This window comes from Mesocricetus auratus, unplaced genomic scaffold, assembly GCF_017639785.1.
Source record: "Mesocricetus auratus isolate SY011 unplaced genomic scaffold, BCM_Maur_2.0 Super-Scaffold_100003, whole genome shotgun sequence".
Classification (NCBI taxonomy): Eukaryota; Metazoa; Chordata; class Mammalia; order Rodentia; family Cricetidae; genus Mesocricetus; species Mesocricetus auratus.
In genome coordinates this window covers 34,960,556-34,977,435 of record NW_024429188.1, presented here as the reverse complement: position 1 = coordinate 34,977,435, position 16,880 = coordinate 34,960,556, and the positions used below count along the sequence as shown (strand labels likewise).

General features: G+C 39.4%; 1 pseudogene; it reads right to left on the bottom strand.

The window, feature by feature from the left end:
- Window positions 1–332: 332 nt before the first annotated feature.
- Window positions 333–816, bottom strand: LOC101828126 (annotated as a pseudogene).
- Between the last annotated feature and the right edge of the window lie 16,064 nt (window positions 817–16,880).

Sequence of the window (16,880 nt, the reverse complement as noted above, 5' to 3'; positions counted from 1 at the left end):
AGAGGTGCCGACAAGGAAAGGGATTTTTGAGGCCATTCCCTTCTGACCCCAACACCCTAGGTGTGTGGGCCCCACACTCACACACATTAAACTTAAATTCATAGATATTATTGTAATATATTAAAAAGAGGAACAACTTTCCCAAAGAGAAACTCCTCAAGAACCCAAGTGGTTCAGGATGTTTACTGCCCCCCCATAAAAGTTCTCTTATAAAATCTTCCAGTGTGATCTTCAGGAAACCCTCACCCTCTTGTGTTCCCCCCCTCCCCAGCCCTACTCTGTGTCTCCACGACCCTGGGACTGCCCCCACTCTAGCCCGGTGCCATCCAGTCTCATCTCTGGCCATCCACTTTTGCCATGGTTTTCTGCTGACCCCCCCCTTTATGCTCCAGGGGGCTATACGTGAGCTGTGGACAGTGGAGGTGATGGGAGGAGTCCGGGAAAGAGGGTGGGATCCAGGGCGTCAGGTGGTTGGGTGGGGAGGTGGCCCAGAAGGGGATGAAGTTTGCAGCGGGGGAGCAGGTCACAGCTGTCATGGGTCTTTTGCTGTTCTGCAGGCCCTCACAGGCTCGAAGCTTGGAGAACATCAGGGAAGTTGGATGGTGTGGCAGGGGTGTTGCTGGGAATACACGTCATCTGATGGTGGTGGTGGCTGTTGGGAATGTTGCTCTCTGGGAAGAATGTGCCGAGGGCGGTCTCAAACTGCTAGTGCGCCGCTTGCAGTAGCTGTTGTGCCTGGTCGGCCGTGTAGCCCGTGGCCAGCACGAACTGGTTGATCGTCACCTGGTGCCACAGCTCATCAGTGTTCACCTACATGGCGCTGGGCTGCCCTGGGCTCACGTTTGCAGCTCTGCAGCCGCCCAGGCAGTGCTGTGGTCTGGCTCGCGTGGCCGCTCCGATGCTGCAAAAACACCAGGACTGTTTCTTAACTAAATTTTAGACTGATATTCATAACTGTTGCAAAAGTGTGTTTGTCTTCTAAGGATAACATTTTGAAAGGCATGACACTTCTCAGGTGATCAACACAGGGCAGATATGCTACTTGCATGATTTGTTAAATGTTCAGTTTGGAGGAAATATTACTAGCAACAGATATTACTGGTAAAGGAAGTTTTACAAAATAAACCAATGTGACGCCAGGCGGTGGTGGTGCATGCCTTTAATCCCAGCACTCTGATTACTCCGGTCTGAACTCAGATCACGTAGGACTTTAATCGTTGAACAAACGAACCTTTAATAGCTGCTACACCATTGGGATGTCCTGATCCAACATCGAGGTGGGAGGCAGAGGCAGGTGGATCTCTGTGAGTTCGAGACCAAGCCTGGTCTACTGAGCGGGTTCCAGGACAATACAGAGAAACCCTGTCTCGAATAAATAAATAAATAAAAACAAATAAATAAATAAACCAATGTGAACGCATCAGTGCATCATTAGCGGGAAAATAGAAAAGCCAAACATTACACACTCTCCACAGAAATTAGGATATAAATTTCTTGTGTGTAGTGAGCTTAACTGTACTGCCAGCCCCAACGTCATAACACAGAGACCTATTATTAATCATTAATACCCTTCATTATCTTAGACTTGTTTCTAACTAGCTCTTTTTTTAAAACTGACTACCATCCATTTTACTTATTTCACTTATCTTGCTTACTTATCTATCTCTTACCCATCACAACATAGCCCTCACAACCACTTACATGTGTTTCTCACTGGCTGTCTTACTCCTGCCACTCCCTATTCCTCTTCCTTCCTTTCTTTTTTTTTTTTTTTTTTGGTTTTACGAGACAGGGTTTCTCTGTATTGTTTTGGAGGCTGTCAGTCCAGCCTAGCCTCGAACTCACAGAGATCCGCATGCCTCTGCCTCCCGAGTGCTGGGATTAAAGGTGTGTACCACCAAAGCCTCTTCCTTTTTTTTAATTTAAGTTAGAAACAAGCTTGCTTCATATGTCAATCCCAGCTCCCTCTCCCACCTCTCCTCCCTTGTCCCTCCCCCAGCCCTCTAATCCCCATCCAATCCCCACATCATTCCCCAGGGAGGGTGAGGCCCTCCATGGGCGATCTTCAGAGTCTGTCATTTCATCCAGGGCAGGACCTAGGCTCTCCCCCATGTGTCCAGGCTGAGAGAGCATCCCTCCATGTGGAATGAACTCCCAAAGTTCATTTGTATGCCATGATAAATATTAATCTGCTACACAAGGCCCCAGAGATTGCCGAGGCCTCCTCACTGACATTCAGGGGGTCTGGATCAGCCCCATGCTGGCCTCTCATCCATCAGTCTGGGGTCCAAGCACTCCCCCTTGTCAGGTCAGCTGTCTTTGTGGGTTTCACCAGCATGGTCTTAATCCCTTTGCTCATCACTCTGTCACTGGGTTCCAGGAGTTGAGTTCAGTGTATCTGCCTCTGATTCCATCAGTTTTGGATAAAGGTTTGGCAGTGGGACTGTTGGCTGGCATTCCCCTGACCCATGCCTAAAATGCATATATGAGAGAGTACATACCATGTTTCTCTTTTTGTGACTGGGTTACCTCACTCAGGATGGTTTCTTCCAGTGCCATCCACTTGCCTGCAAATTTAAGGATTCCATTGTTTTTTTTCCACTGAGTAGTACTGCATTGTGTAAATGTACCACATTTTCTCTATCCACTCTTCAGTTGTGGGGTGTCTAGGTTGCTTCCAGGATCTGGCTATTACAAATAATGCTGACTTGCTCTCTTTTTTTTTTAACTTAACCCATTTCTATTCATCTATGTGCTGCCCTGAGGCTCATTTACCTCATCCACATACTGTTCATCCTGCTGTCCTACTTCTTCTATGTCTGGCTGGCTGATTTCCCTTTTCTCTCTGCCTGCCAGCCCTGCCTATTCCTCTTCTGCCCAGTTATTGATACTTTAGCTTTTTATTAGTTGAATCAGGTGCCTTAGGCCAGTAAGGTGAAACAGCAACTTGTTTTTACATAGTGAAACAAATGCAGAATAAACAAATGCAACACATCTTTGCATAGTTAAATAATTATTCTGCAACACAAGCCAATGCAACATATCTTTACACAGTTAAAAATATTCTATTCCACATCACTGGTGACATTAAACATTTCCAACATTTTTCTTTTTACTGTCTCATGGACTTAGCCACTGGCATTATGGTATTTTGGTATCTAGTATATTGCATGGTGAAAATATGTATAGCAAACTAGCCTTTGTTTATGACACGATTGACAAGTTCATTTCTCATTGCAAATTAGATTTCTAATTTTATTTGATGCTTCCGTGAGCTTTGTTATAAACAGGTTAGTGGAAAACTGGTAGTTTCAAAGTATCCGCACAAGTTCCGTGACTTCTTTTTCTCATAAAGTAGTGGTCACAGCCTTGACAAAAGCCTCTTTCTTCTGAGACATTCACTCTTGGAGTGCTAAGCACCACAAAAGAAGTTAGATTACCATAACATAGTAAAGTTAGAGAGGGCTGTGTGAAGGCCTGAGTCTACATGGAGAGAGAGAAATATTCTTGCTCCTGTAGCCATCCAGCTGAATTTCTTGATTCCTGGGGCAGAGAAACTGAGAAATAGTAATACTGGTTCTTGGTAGAAGTTGTGAATTGATTTGCTAGGCATGGGAACATTATTAGAAAATGTACCAAAGAGCTTACATTTCTGGGTCTGTAATGAAAAGGTACAGAAGATGAGGAGTGAGGAAAATACCAAATCATTTCCATAGTGAATGGCTTTTTGGTGGTAAGTCAGTTAGCCTCTGCCATTTAGCTGGAACTTTCTCATTTAATGCTCAACCCCAGCTGGATGTTATTTATGAACTGTAAAACTACCTTTCATTGCTTGCTATCCTATACCTATCAATGTTAATATTGAACATCTATTGCAGCCATGTAATTAACACTAAACTGATCAATGAGAGATATCAAAAAACACTACTATGCAGCTAAATGTCACAGGAACTTTATCTTAATCAAAATTGTCAAAGGGAATCATATTATCTGTAGCTACGTTTGAATACTTACTTGTTAACTAACTTGTTTGGATTGGCAGAAAAACCAAGTTTCGTCCTCTGTGCCCAAAACTTTCCAGACTTTTGACAGCTTAATGCTTACACCATCTCTATGATGTAGACTCCATTATTTTGCAAAAGAGGATACTGAGTCACAGAGAGTTGAGAATACTATTGCAGGGTCACTCAAGTAAAAAGTTACAGGAGGAATGGAGCTCATGATTTCTGAATATAATTCCATTATCTACTACAATTTACTGAGCTTGTTTGTTTGTTTGTTTATTATGTATACAGTGTTCTGCTGGCGTTGTATGTCTGCATGCCAGAAGAGTGCAGCAGATCTCATTGTAGATGGTTATGGTGGCTGCTGGGAATTGAACTCAGAACTTGTGAAAGAACAGCCAGTGTTCTTAACCTGTGAGCCATCTCTCCAGCCCCCAATTTACTGAGTCTTAATGGACTTAAAATTTTACAACAAAATTATTTATTTTAAGTTTGTTATGTGGTAAAGGATAGAATACAGAACACTTAGGTCTGGTTTTGTGTAAGAGTTTAATCTTTTACTGAATGTGTTATCCAACACATGTTATATACCTTTGTACACTCCTTTGTGAAAAAGTCAATAATGGAGATACTACAATACAACTTTCAGGACTCAAAGCTTGTTAGCAGATTTGCATAATGCCAGCACTAGTAACTATGCCTATTCAGTTAACTAACAGGATGGCTATCTTCAGCTAAGGCAAACTAGAAGATGGAATTATAAGCCAGAGGAAAACACAGTTAAGGCAGCTCCAGTTGACTTGGAATTGCCCAAAGGATATTTAAATAGTCTACAAAGAAGCATACCAACCAAATATTTGACTTTTGGAGAACTTTTTTTGCCCAAATACCAGGGATGAAGGAAAATTTTAATGTGAACAAATTTCAATTACCTGGACCTTGTTATTAGATATGACAGTCTTCCTTTTCACAGTCTCTTGGAGCTGGGAGAATGGGCTCTGATTTTCTAGTATTAGAAGGAAAGTCACTGTGTGCACATTGTCAAGGTGTCTTCTCAGACTTGAAGAAAGACACCAGGACAAACTTGACACACCACAGAGATTACAGCCCTGGAGCCAGAGAGGCTGCTCCCTGTCAAGGAAAACAAGGATTCCCCTGCCTGACTACTTACAGCTGCTGCATGGTCACTGTGCTCTGTGAAGCCTTGAGAAGAGGTTTCCATGGGAGACTTGGAGAGCTGCCACTATACTGACAAGAACACAACAATAAATGGACATGGCTCCTTATTTTATACTTCCATCCCAACTCCACAAAGGAGGGAATCATCCAATCCTGTATTTGGTTGCTCTAAACATAGCATGAAGGCAGATAATTTTGCGTGTAAATCTCTGAGGTTTTCCACATTCATGATTTTCGTAACAAAAACAGTTAGTTTTGGCTTCATTCTCAAAGTAATCTAAAAGACAAATTACACTTATCTTGAGGAAGTATAATCCCAGTTAACCTCCTTTCTCCCTCTCATTAATGGCAATAAAACATTTTGATATCTTCCTGTTACATTAGTGAAAAAACAAACACCCAAACAGAAGAAGGTGATTTAATTTACCCTTAGAATATTCTTTGATGTTGTAAAACTTTACAAACAAAGCATAGGGAGAATGATAGAGAAGCAAAAATTATCTTCTTTTGACATATAAAACTGTTTCTTAGAGAAAATACTGTTTAAAATGACCTTCATGGTGGACATAATTTTAACTACCTGATTAAATTTAAGGAAAAGCAGGACACCCAAGGAAAATATACTAAAAACATACAAACGAAAAAACCATAAAGTTCTTTTAAAATGTTAGAATTTTTTAAAAGATGATCTAAATTGTGGCTAATACCATACGACTACTAGAAATGTTCACTAGTTTGTACTAAATTGGTTTCAATACCCCAAACACGAGAAAATATTATTAATACATATAAATTATATAGTGTAACTTGTTTGTGATGTTTTCAAATATGAAAAGAACTTTTGTGAGTTCTATTCACTCCATTAGGGTAACTATTGCCACCCCCAACTCCTAATCTCCTTCTGCTTTTCTAGTAAATTCCCTTGTACTTTTGTGATGCCCCTTTCCCCTTAGTTTCCATGTAAGAGAGTTTTGTGCGATACCTGTCTTTATAAGTCTGGCTTATTTCACTTATTGTGATGATGCTCATCTTCAACCATTTTCTTGAAAAGTACATGATCTTATTATTTCTGGCTAAATAATACTCTACTGTGCAGAAAGTACATAATACTGTGTCATATAGATGTACCATATTTTCTTCTGCCATTCATTTGTTGATGGGCACTTAGGATGGTTGCATAATTTGGCTATTATAAATGCTGTGTTGATAAGCATAGATATGCATGTGTGTGTGTGTTTGTATGTGTGTATGTGATATTTACATGTATGTGTACAAGTGAAGGCCAGGGATTGAACTTAAATGCCTTCTATCAATCTTGACTGTATTTTTGAGACAGATTTTTCACAGTACCTGGAGGTTGCCATTTTGGCTAGACTGGTTGGCTAGCAAGCCTCCAGGATCCCTCTCTCTCTGTCTCCCAGCTCTGGGGTAATAGGCGTGTGTTGCCATGTCAGGCCTTTTTTTTTTTTTTTTTTTGGTTTTACGAGACAGGGTTTCTCTGTATTGTTTTGGAGGCTGTCGGTACAGCCTGGCCTCGAACTCAGAGATCTGCCTGCCTCTGCTTCCCGAGTGCTGGGATTAAAGTCGTGTGCCACCACCGCCCGGCCATGTCAGGCTTTTTAATGGGTGGTGAGGATCCAAACTCTGGTCTACTGGCTTGTACGGCAAGCACTTTATCCACTTAGTTATCAGTTAGCCCATATTCACACTCACGTTTCTCTGTTATATGCTTACTTTGTTTTTTTAAAGACATATAACAGAGGATTGATGTAGCTAAATCATATGGCAGGTAGATTTACTTTTAGTTGTTTTCTGTCTCTATGCTGTTTTCCATGGTGTCTATACTAATTTGCATTTCTGTCAAAACTATGAAATGATCCCCTTTCCCTTAGATCATCACCAGCATTTATTTCTTTTAGTATATAGAATTTCAACATAGTTTGACTCCCTCCCTCCCTCCATCTCTCCCTTCCTCCCTCCCTCTTCCCTTCTTTCTTTATGGTTTTGTTTTGTTTAGCTTTTTAAGACAGCTAACCTAGACTAGTTTTAAACTCACAACACTCTTACTTCAACCTTCCAAGTACTGGGATTACAGGCATTTGCCAAACACAATGGTATTTAAATGCAGTTTTGATTTGCATTTCTCTGATAGCTAAAGTTATTGAACATTTCACCATGCCTGTAATAGTCATTTGTATTTTTCGCTTGAGACATGTGTGCACATTATCACTGCCTGTTTACTGTTGGATTATTTGCTCTTTTGGTGGAGCTTTGTGTGGTGTTAGTATTGATTATTGCTTGCTTGTTTTTGTCCCTTATATACTCTATATAATAACCTGTGAGATGCATTGTTAAGATCTTATTTTCATTCAGGAGGCTGTCTGGCACTCTGATAATTGTTTCTTGACCTGTGCAGAAGCTATTTAAATTTCAAGCAATACAATATATTATTTTTTCTTATTATATTCTAAGTTGTTGGCATGCTATTCAGAAAGTCTTTTCCCATGCCTGTATCTTCAAGTATTTGATTTGAACAGTTTCTAAGTCTTAGGTCATACATTAAAATCTTTGATCCACTTTGCCTTAATCTTGGTGAGGGATAGTGAGAGATAGGGGTTTCTTTTCACTCCTTTAGATATCCAATTTTCCCAGCACCACTTATTTAAAAGGCTGTTTTTCTTCTAGTTCATTTTTGGCACATTTCCACTGAATTGGAGGGCATATCTTCATTGGTTTAATCCTGAGTGCTATGTTGTATTTAATTGGTTCTTGTGTCTGCCCAGACCCCAATACCATGCTGTATTTGTATTTTATGGTTCTATACTATAACTTAAAATCTGACATGACACCCCCAGCATTGCTCTTTTTACTTAGGACTTATTTGGCTACTTGGCGTTTTTCTGTGCATCTCTATGAATTTTAGAAGTATTTCCAAGACCAAATGGATGGAGTATATTATGGGACTTTCTTAACATTTAATTTTCAAAACATTTTTTACCTTTTTTTATTTATTTTTCATTTTTCTTGATTTGGAACTTCATTGGTTTTATTAAATTCCAGACATTCAACAACTTTTACTGAGGCAAATTGTCTGTTTTAGTAGTGATCTGCAACTACCAGTATTAACACGGTGGTAAAGGGAAAGCTGCCCATTTTAGGTTTGGCATATTCATTTTCTAGTTGACTTAACTAGTATAATGGGCCCATGAAAAACTTAGACCTAATCCTTCCCACGGACTCTGGGTAGTTTGTTTTTCTTTTTGATATATTTTTAAATTGGGAGGGAAGGGGCTTGAAATGAGCTGGAGGCGAGAAAGGGAAAGAGAAAAGTGATGCAATTATGCTTTAATCTGCTTCCTTTTAAAATGTATATTTTTAACTTGCTTACAAAGTAACAGGATTTTCTTATGGCATTTTCATGGGAATCTTGATGGGGATAACACTGGGTCTTGTGTAGATTGCTTTCAGTAATGTAGCCATTTTCACTATATTAATTCAGTCAATTCATCTGTATAAGTCTTTCCATATGCTGGTCTTTCTGTCTTTTAATGTCTTCAGTGATTTCTTTTAGTGCTTTATAGTTTTTGGTGATAAGACTTTTTCCCTCATTAATTAAGTTTATTCTGAGATATTAGTGTTGAATAAGATTCTTTTCTATTTTTGTTTTTGTTTGGCTGTTACACAGGTTTTGGCTTTGTTTTTTTTTTTTTTTTTTTTGCTGTTACATAACCCTGACTGTCCTGGAACTCACTCTGTAGACCACACTGGCCTTGAACTCAGAGATCTTGCCTGGGTCTGCCTCCTGTGTCTTGGATTTGACTGTGATTATGCCTGTTTAATTCTCTCTCTCTCTCTCTCTCTCTCTCTCTCTCCCTTCCTCCCTTCTTCCCACCCTATAACACCAGCGCGCACGCGCGCGCGCGCACACACACACACACACACACCTACACACACACTCACGGAGATCCTATAAACTCATCTGCTGGTAGTTAATATGGAGGCTTTAAAGCACAACATTTGGATTAATACAATAAAAATACAAAACTTTTAAATACCATTTTTAGTCTTTGAAAATTTCATGTTTTATGATGGTGTGTGTGTGTGTGTGTGTGTGTGTGAGGAAGTGATCCATAATAAATGGTAAACATCCTCTGTGAAGAAAACGATAAAGATGGCCATCAGCACATCATAGTCAGAATATCTGACGAAAATGGTCTAGGACCAGTAATTCATCAATTTGTCATTCATCGAATTGGCATTCCTCTGTTGACAAATAATATCTACTAGTCAAATAATACCGGCATGAGACAAGTATTCAAATAGTTTCCAAAGAATCATATCTCTGTTTACATTTTTTCCAGAATTATTCACCTTTTCAACATATGTTTTCCCTGGCTACAGAAAAAAATCTGAAAAATTGAAAACATCATTCTCCAGTGTATATCCCCACATACAGGCATACATGGGCACTGCTAACCACCCTTAGGGGTTTATTAATAACACTTAGAATGGAGGTGAAGTTGGGAGCGACAGATGTCTAGGGAACACTAGGAAATGTTAGAGAAAGGAAGTGGCTGATGGATATTATCAAAATATATTGTACAAAAGATGAAAAACATTTTTTTGGTTTTTCGAGACAGGGTGGCTTTGAAGGCTGTCCTTGAACTAGCTTTTGTAGACCAGGATGGTCTCAAACTCACAGAGATCCACCTGCCTCTGCCTCACGAGTGCTGGGACTAAAGGCGTGTGCCACCACCACTCGGCCTAAAGATGAAATTTTAAAAGAATAAATAAAAATATTATTTAACTGGAAGCCATAACATATACATAAGGGACCTGGTACAGACCTGTGGAGTACCTGTGCATGCTACCTCAGTCCCTGTGAGTTCATATGAGCTTTGATCATGTTGATTTAGAAGGCCTTGTTTTCTTCATGCTCTCCAAATCTCTTAGACTCTTCCTCAAGCTTCCTCAGGAGAGGAGTTTGATGGAGATGTACTATTTAGTTTGATCACTCTCGGCATGATGTCTGGTTGTAGGGAGGATCAAGACACTGATCTATGAGTATTCCAATTTTGTGTTTTTATGGGACTCCTGGGTGTGCCAAAGAGTTCCTTCTCATGGACTCTTTTCCTTCTGCTTGTCTTGCCCAAATTACTACCCTACATAACCTTACATGTCTTATATTGAAAATAAAAATCCATGGCTCTGGCTTTTAGTCTCCTTCTTGTAAAGAATTTCTCATTGCTTTTACTATTCATTAAAGCTAACTGATATTAGATTATACTTTTTGAAATGGTGTCTCCTTAACAAAGGCTGGTATTGAACTCCTGAGTTTCTTGCTTCTATCTCCCAAGTACAGGGATTACATGCTTACATCACCATAGTTCACTACTTAAGCAGTGTCTCTTAAAGTGGATCTGACATTAATTTTCATAAATAAGAGTAGAACTTTTATAAACTGATTATGTTTTGCTTTGTATTTACTATTTCACTGTGTCAGCTTTGTCAACAAGAAAATCTGATGCATATTATATAGAACAAAATCTTCTGTATCTCAGTTACTCAGTGTCTTCTGAGGAAAAGGACCAGCACCAGTGTCTGTTTTTAAAAATCTATTTTGTTTTCAGTTATGCATGCATGTAGATGGGTGTCTGTAAGGTAACTCTGGAGGCCTGAAGAGACCATCTGATCTGTAGTTACAAACAGATTGAGGGCTACACAGGCTGGGTGCTGGGAAGTGAAATGTGTCCTCTGCAAGGTCAGTTAGCACTCTTTGACTATGAGCTATCTCTCTAGTGTTAACACCAGTATTTTAAAGAGAGAAGATTGAGCTAAAATGACTAACAAATACCGAAAGGGCAAAATTACACTCTAAAGTGTATAGGGAGAGCAAGTACTTAAGGAATTGTCCTAGTATCTAGGTCAAGGAGAATAGAAAATGTAACAGTAAATGAACAGCTGATTCTCTCAAGACTGACGTCTCCTGAAAGTGTGTTCTTGACCAGGGAGTCTCTATGGGCAGAGACAATTGCCAGAGAGCACAGACCACAGCTGATAGGTTAGTAAGTAGATAGCATATGGCTTGCTAGTCTAACTATGGAGAGCTGATGCAGGTTCCTGTGCTGCTGGATTTTGGGCTGGAGAGATGGCTCACCAGTGGAGAGCACCCATTGCTCTGTAGTAGACTTTGGTTATGTTCCTAGCATCCAAAGGGCAGCTAACAGTCATCTGTAACTCCAATTACAGGGTATTTGTCTCCCTCTTCTGGCCTCAGACTGCACTGCATGTACATGATACACAGACATGAAGGCAAAACACCCAAACACCCATGCAGATAAAATAATAAATAAAAAGAAAAGGGGCCAGAATGTTCATGATGTTTTGATTCTGCAGTGCTTCCTCAAGAGGATTCATTGGTTGCAACCAACAGTGTGGCAATTGTACTCCTCATATCACAAGAAAATGGCAAAAAAGGAGAAATTCCTAACTGACATCTTCACATAGATGATGAATCTATCTTCTGAATGCATTATTGTTTGCATGTGAAATGCTATCCACAGGCTTTTGTTTTGACCATCCAATTCCCAGCCTGTTTCACTAATTTGAAGGCTATGGAACCTTTAGGATGTGGGACCTGACTGGGGGAGGGTCTTAGAAGGTCATACCTAGCCCTGGCTTCAATCTGCTTTTTGTGCATCCTGGTCTCAGCCGTGTGATGAGCTTCTACTACACACTTGCACCTTCAGAAATGATGTTGCTCAGCCATGCCTTCCTACACATAACGTGTTGAACCCATGAACCAAAATAGCTCTTCTCCCCCTCAAATTGCTCTCTCGGGTATTTTTGACACAGTGATAATTAATGCAGTGTCTAAAAGTTTTACATAATTATCAATATTTTTATAACTTACCTTCTATTTAAAACTACTGATATAATAAAGAACGTCTAGATTATTCAAACTAGTAGCATAGAGATTTATAAAATAATAAGGAAAGGTATGTACAAAGATAAGGTAGAAAAAAGCCATGACACCCTTTCCAAAAATGATTTAATTCATAGATAATATATTCCCAGTCTGCACAGGGAACCAGATTGATTGTGACTGTTACAGAGATACCATAATGCTGAGTTAAAATTATAAAGCTGCCTAATGAGAACTTCGTTTCATCTGGTTTTGTTTACTACTTTGTTTCTTTGTATTGTGCAACCAGTAAAAATCTCCATTCTCATGTTAGTTGTGGGAACACAGATGAAATCAGTCCAATAGAACGTAAAGGATTTATTCACTGTTTAAATGTTGCCTTCAGAAAGACTCCCAAATAAATGACCCACAGTATTTAAGAAGATATGACTTTGAGTGAGTTTTGGGCTAACTGAAAGCAAGAATTTTCGTTTTGTATTGGTAAAAACACAATACAGGATGTCCTATATGTTATGCCTAATTTGAGCTGACATGCAGTTTCCATTTTGGCAATTCCTTTGTTTATAATTTAAACAGCAGTGATAATAGTAGCATCATATTGTACCACAATTATTTTATGGAGGTAAGAAAAGAAATAACTACTTAAAACATTGTAATTGCATCAATGTTATTAAATCATCCATGTGTGTTTCTAAATGTCTAAATCCTAGCATTAGTTACCTTTATGAAGTGAAGCATGAAATGGTTTCAGAGTACTTAGGTAAACAAGGTTTGTCACTAAAGCTGTAAAGGTCAAAGGCTAAACCTGAAGGCAATGGAAATACTTGACTCAACATGACAAAGAATGTTTTCTACAACTTACTTGTTAGTTTCAAACTGAGTGTCATTTATTTCATGTAACTTCATTTTTAAATTAAGATGATTTGGTAAATACAATTATATGCATATTTTATTTAATGTTTTCTTTTTATTATGTTTTGTTTTGATTGTGTTTTTTCTCCTCTATAGCCACATTGTCTTCCTTCCTTCCTTCCTTCCTTCCTTCCTTCCTTCCTTCCTTCCTTCCTTCCTTCCTTCCTTTCTTTCTTTCTTTCTTTCTTTCTTTCTTTCGTGTTAGAGACTGGGTTTCTCTGTGTAGCTTGGGAGCTTGTCCTGAAACTTTATAGAGCAGGCTTGCCTCAAAGTCACAGAGATCCATTTACCTCTGCCTCCTGATTATTTAATGCTTTCTTAAGCCTCTTCATTTAAACCTGTGTGCAAATACTGAAACTCTGAGAAGTGATAAATCACCATTTTTTTATTTAGAAGCTGTGTTTACTGTAGCTATACAAAGCAACGTCATGTTTGCCTAGGTATTTAAAATTTTAAATGTGTGAATATTATTCCACGAAACATCACAAATGTGCTTATTCTCATTTAGCTTCTGTAGCTCAACTGGACAACAGTGTGGTTTCCAAGGAACACAGAGGCTTGTATCATTTAAGCCTACTTTGAAATTCTAGCCAAGCTTCATGCTGTTGAAGGAGTCTTAGAAAAATACCTTGTCATGACACTTTTATTTCTTCACCCAGAAAGAGCATATTTAACTTGTGAAACATATTGCAGTGACTGAAAGATATGCTCTACGAACAGCACTCAAGACAATATTCAGCTCAATGCTCAATGAACATTAGCCTTTTCTCTTGACATATTTTTCTTTTCCGTTTAAAGACCTATTTGATTAGTTGTGGTGTTTTTGTTGTTCGAGACATGGTTTCTCCTGGACGTCCCAGAACTTTTTCTGTAGACCACACTGGCCTTGAAATCACAGACAACCTTCAGCCTCTGTTTCACAAGTGCTGGGATTAATGAAATGAGTCACCTTGCCCAGCCTATTTATTAATTTTTATATTTATGTGTGCGTGCCTTTGTAAGTTTATGGCTATCACGTACATGCAGGTGCCTTCAGGACCAGAGGGCATCAAATCACATAGAACTGGAGTTATAGGCAGTTGTGAGATGCTTCATGTGAGTTCTGGGAGTCAAGCCAGGGTCCTCTATAAGAGCAATAAGTGCTCTGGAGCACTGAGCCCTTCCTGGAGCCCCTTACGGTTTTATTTTGTGGTGTTTATACACGGGTGCTTTTTTCCCATCGCTCATCCTCTTTGCTTCCACTTCCCCACTCTCACACTTTCTCCCACCCCTGCTGCTGGCTCTCTTTCTCCGTCTAGTCTAGTAGTTCTCATTCTGCTTTTTAAGATTGGAAGAGTTGCATTATTTTAAAAAATTCCGTGTAAATGTGTGAATTTGTATGTAGTATATGCATGTCTGGGGGCAGGTGCCCAAGGAGATAAAGGAATAGAATCCCCTGGATCTGGAGTTAAAATGGGTTTAAGAACCTGATGTGGACACTGAACTCCGATGCTCTGGAAGAACAGCAAATGCTCTTTCCTGATGAGACATTTCTTTAGCCTGCCCACTCTCTTTGCATGTCACATGTCTTCTGTGTAGAGGCAATGGAAGGAGAAGGGATATGGAGGAGAGGGGAGGTGGCGGAGGTGAGGAGTGGAGGAGGGGAAAGCGTGGTTGGGATGTACTGCATGAGAGAAAAATCTATTTTCAGTTAAAAACATGGAAACTTTATAGCTCCTACATCATGACTTCAACCCTCAATTAGAGTCTTATTTTCTCTGTGCCTCAGAAGGAATTTGCAAACAGATCTTGCTGTAACATCCAGTTACTAGTGTGCTTTAATTAACATTGTTTTGATAAATACTGAAACTTTGACACACATATAGCTGTAATGAAGGTTTTCCCCCCTAGCATATGTAACAGGCAGACAGGACAAAACACGATACACTATGAAAAGGTGGAAGTCCAAAGTGTGGTGGAGTGGATATACTTAGAATTCTTTGATGTCCCATTGTAATTCAATTTAGGAACTATCATACTGAGGGGAAAAAGCTATTGAATTTCATAGGTTCTAAATCAATAATCAGTGTACGTCCTCACTAAGAAGATGGTAAATAGAAATCAGGGACTGAGTAAAATGAATTGGGAAAAATATTATTTATTTTAACTATCCTTCAATTGAACTATGCTTTCTATCCTTTAATAATAAATGTAGGTAATATAACACAGCAGTCCTGGCAGAGAATGCCAGAGCAGGTCTAAGTGTGCATGATCTTCCCTGATATCTGGAAACTTCTAATTTGGGTATCATCTTCTCCTTTCCTACCTCATAAAAGTGACTCACTGTATCTAGACTACACACAGGTGGTTTGGAATGAACACTTGCTTGTTTTCTGTCTATCTGGAACTTTGATACATGACAGATAGTGAGTGCCAATGTGATCAGCCTCAGTAAACACCTCTAAACGCAGAATCTCTAATGATTTCACTGGACAAATTCATCACTTACAGCTTGATGCATTTTTGTTGCCAAGGGAAGAGTTCATTCTCTATGCCCCTGAATGGGCGGCAGAGTAAAGCCTGTACATGAACTCTTGTGCATTCTTCCTCTCTCCTGACAGGAGTCTGCAACATGTTGTCACATCTCTGTAATAAATCTTCGATCTGAGTACGAACACATGTGGGATCCTGAAAAAGCATCCTAATGTGAAGGTAACTGTGGGGATGACCACACGGCGATGGCGTTTCATAGAATGACCCTGTTTCTTTAAATGCAGCTCCCGTGTCATTTGAGGACTGACAAGGGGAGAGCATGCTGAAAACCTGGGATGTGACTAATAGTGTGGGACAGCAGCAGATCTGTTGCCTGTGGCTGGCCATACGTACAGTTCACTTATGAAATTAGCAGAAAAATAAAAATAAATAGATCCATGCCCGGAGAGGTAGCTCTCATCATTTAGTATGTAAATGATTTAGTACATAAAGTATTAACTCCACATAAAGTGAGGGCAAGAGGAAGAGCCTACAATCTGGATGATGACTTTATTGTTTTTGTGCTTCTCTTTCTCTGCACAAGGGAAGAAAGGTTATAGAAAACCTACTCTAGCACTTACTCAGCCTTTCTGCTGCTAGGGCTCCCCACCCCTGCTTTCTATTGCAGCTTGGCTTTATCACTGATTGACCCCTGTAAATGGCAAATGGATCCACTAGTGACTTGAGTCGGCTTGTAATTATGCAAGAAAGGGAATTTTCATTTACAGCTTTGTATTTCTGATATTGCATTTGAGTGTTTGATACAAAGTGACATATGCTTATAATTTTGTACCAATTACAAGTTAATTTCAATTAAAGAAAGTCACATAGAAAAAAAAATCAGAAAAGCATGACTAACAGTAAAGTGGAACATACTGTTTATTATTTCATCATGACAGTGTTATCCTTTAATACCTAGTATTTAACATCTAACTATTAAGTGGTGACAAGTTATACCGTGGAAGAGCACAGAGCTGACTCTACTGGAATACCTCTGGCTTGATGACTTCACGTATCTGATTGCCACCAAATGCACTTCATGTGGAAGTTCTTGAACTTAGGAAGTTCATATGCTTTATGGAGAAAAAGCTAAGTATTCAATACCTCCATTAATTTTTAACAGTCTTTGAAAAGGACAAAGGCAAAAATAAGTAACTTCTTTTTTTAGGGTAGATTATTTTATTTTATTTGAGGAACAATGTCATTTTACATATCAACACCCCCCATTCCCTTGCCCTCCCATCCTCCCATGTCCCCCACCAGCCCCCCAACTCACCCCCACCCACTCCCCAAGGATAGTGAGACCTTCCACGGGGGATCAACAAAGTCTGTCTCATCATTTGGGGGAG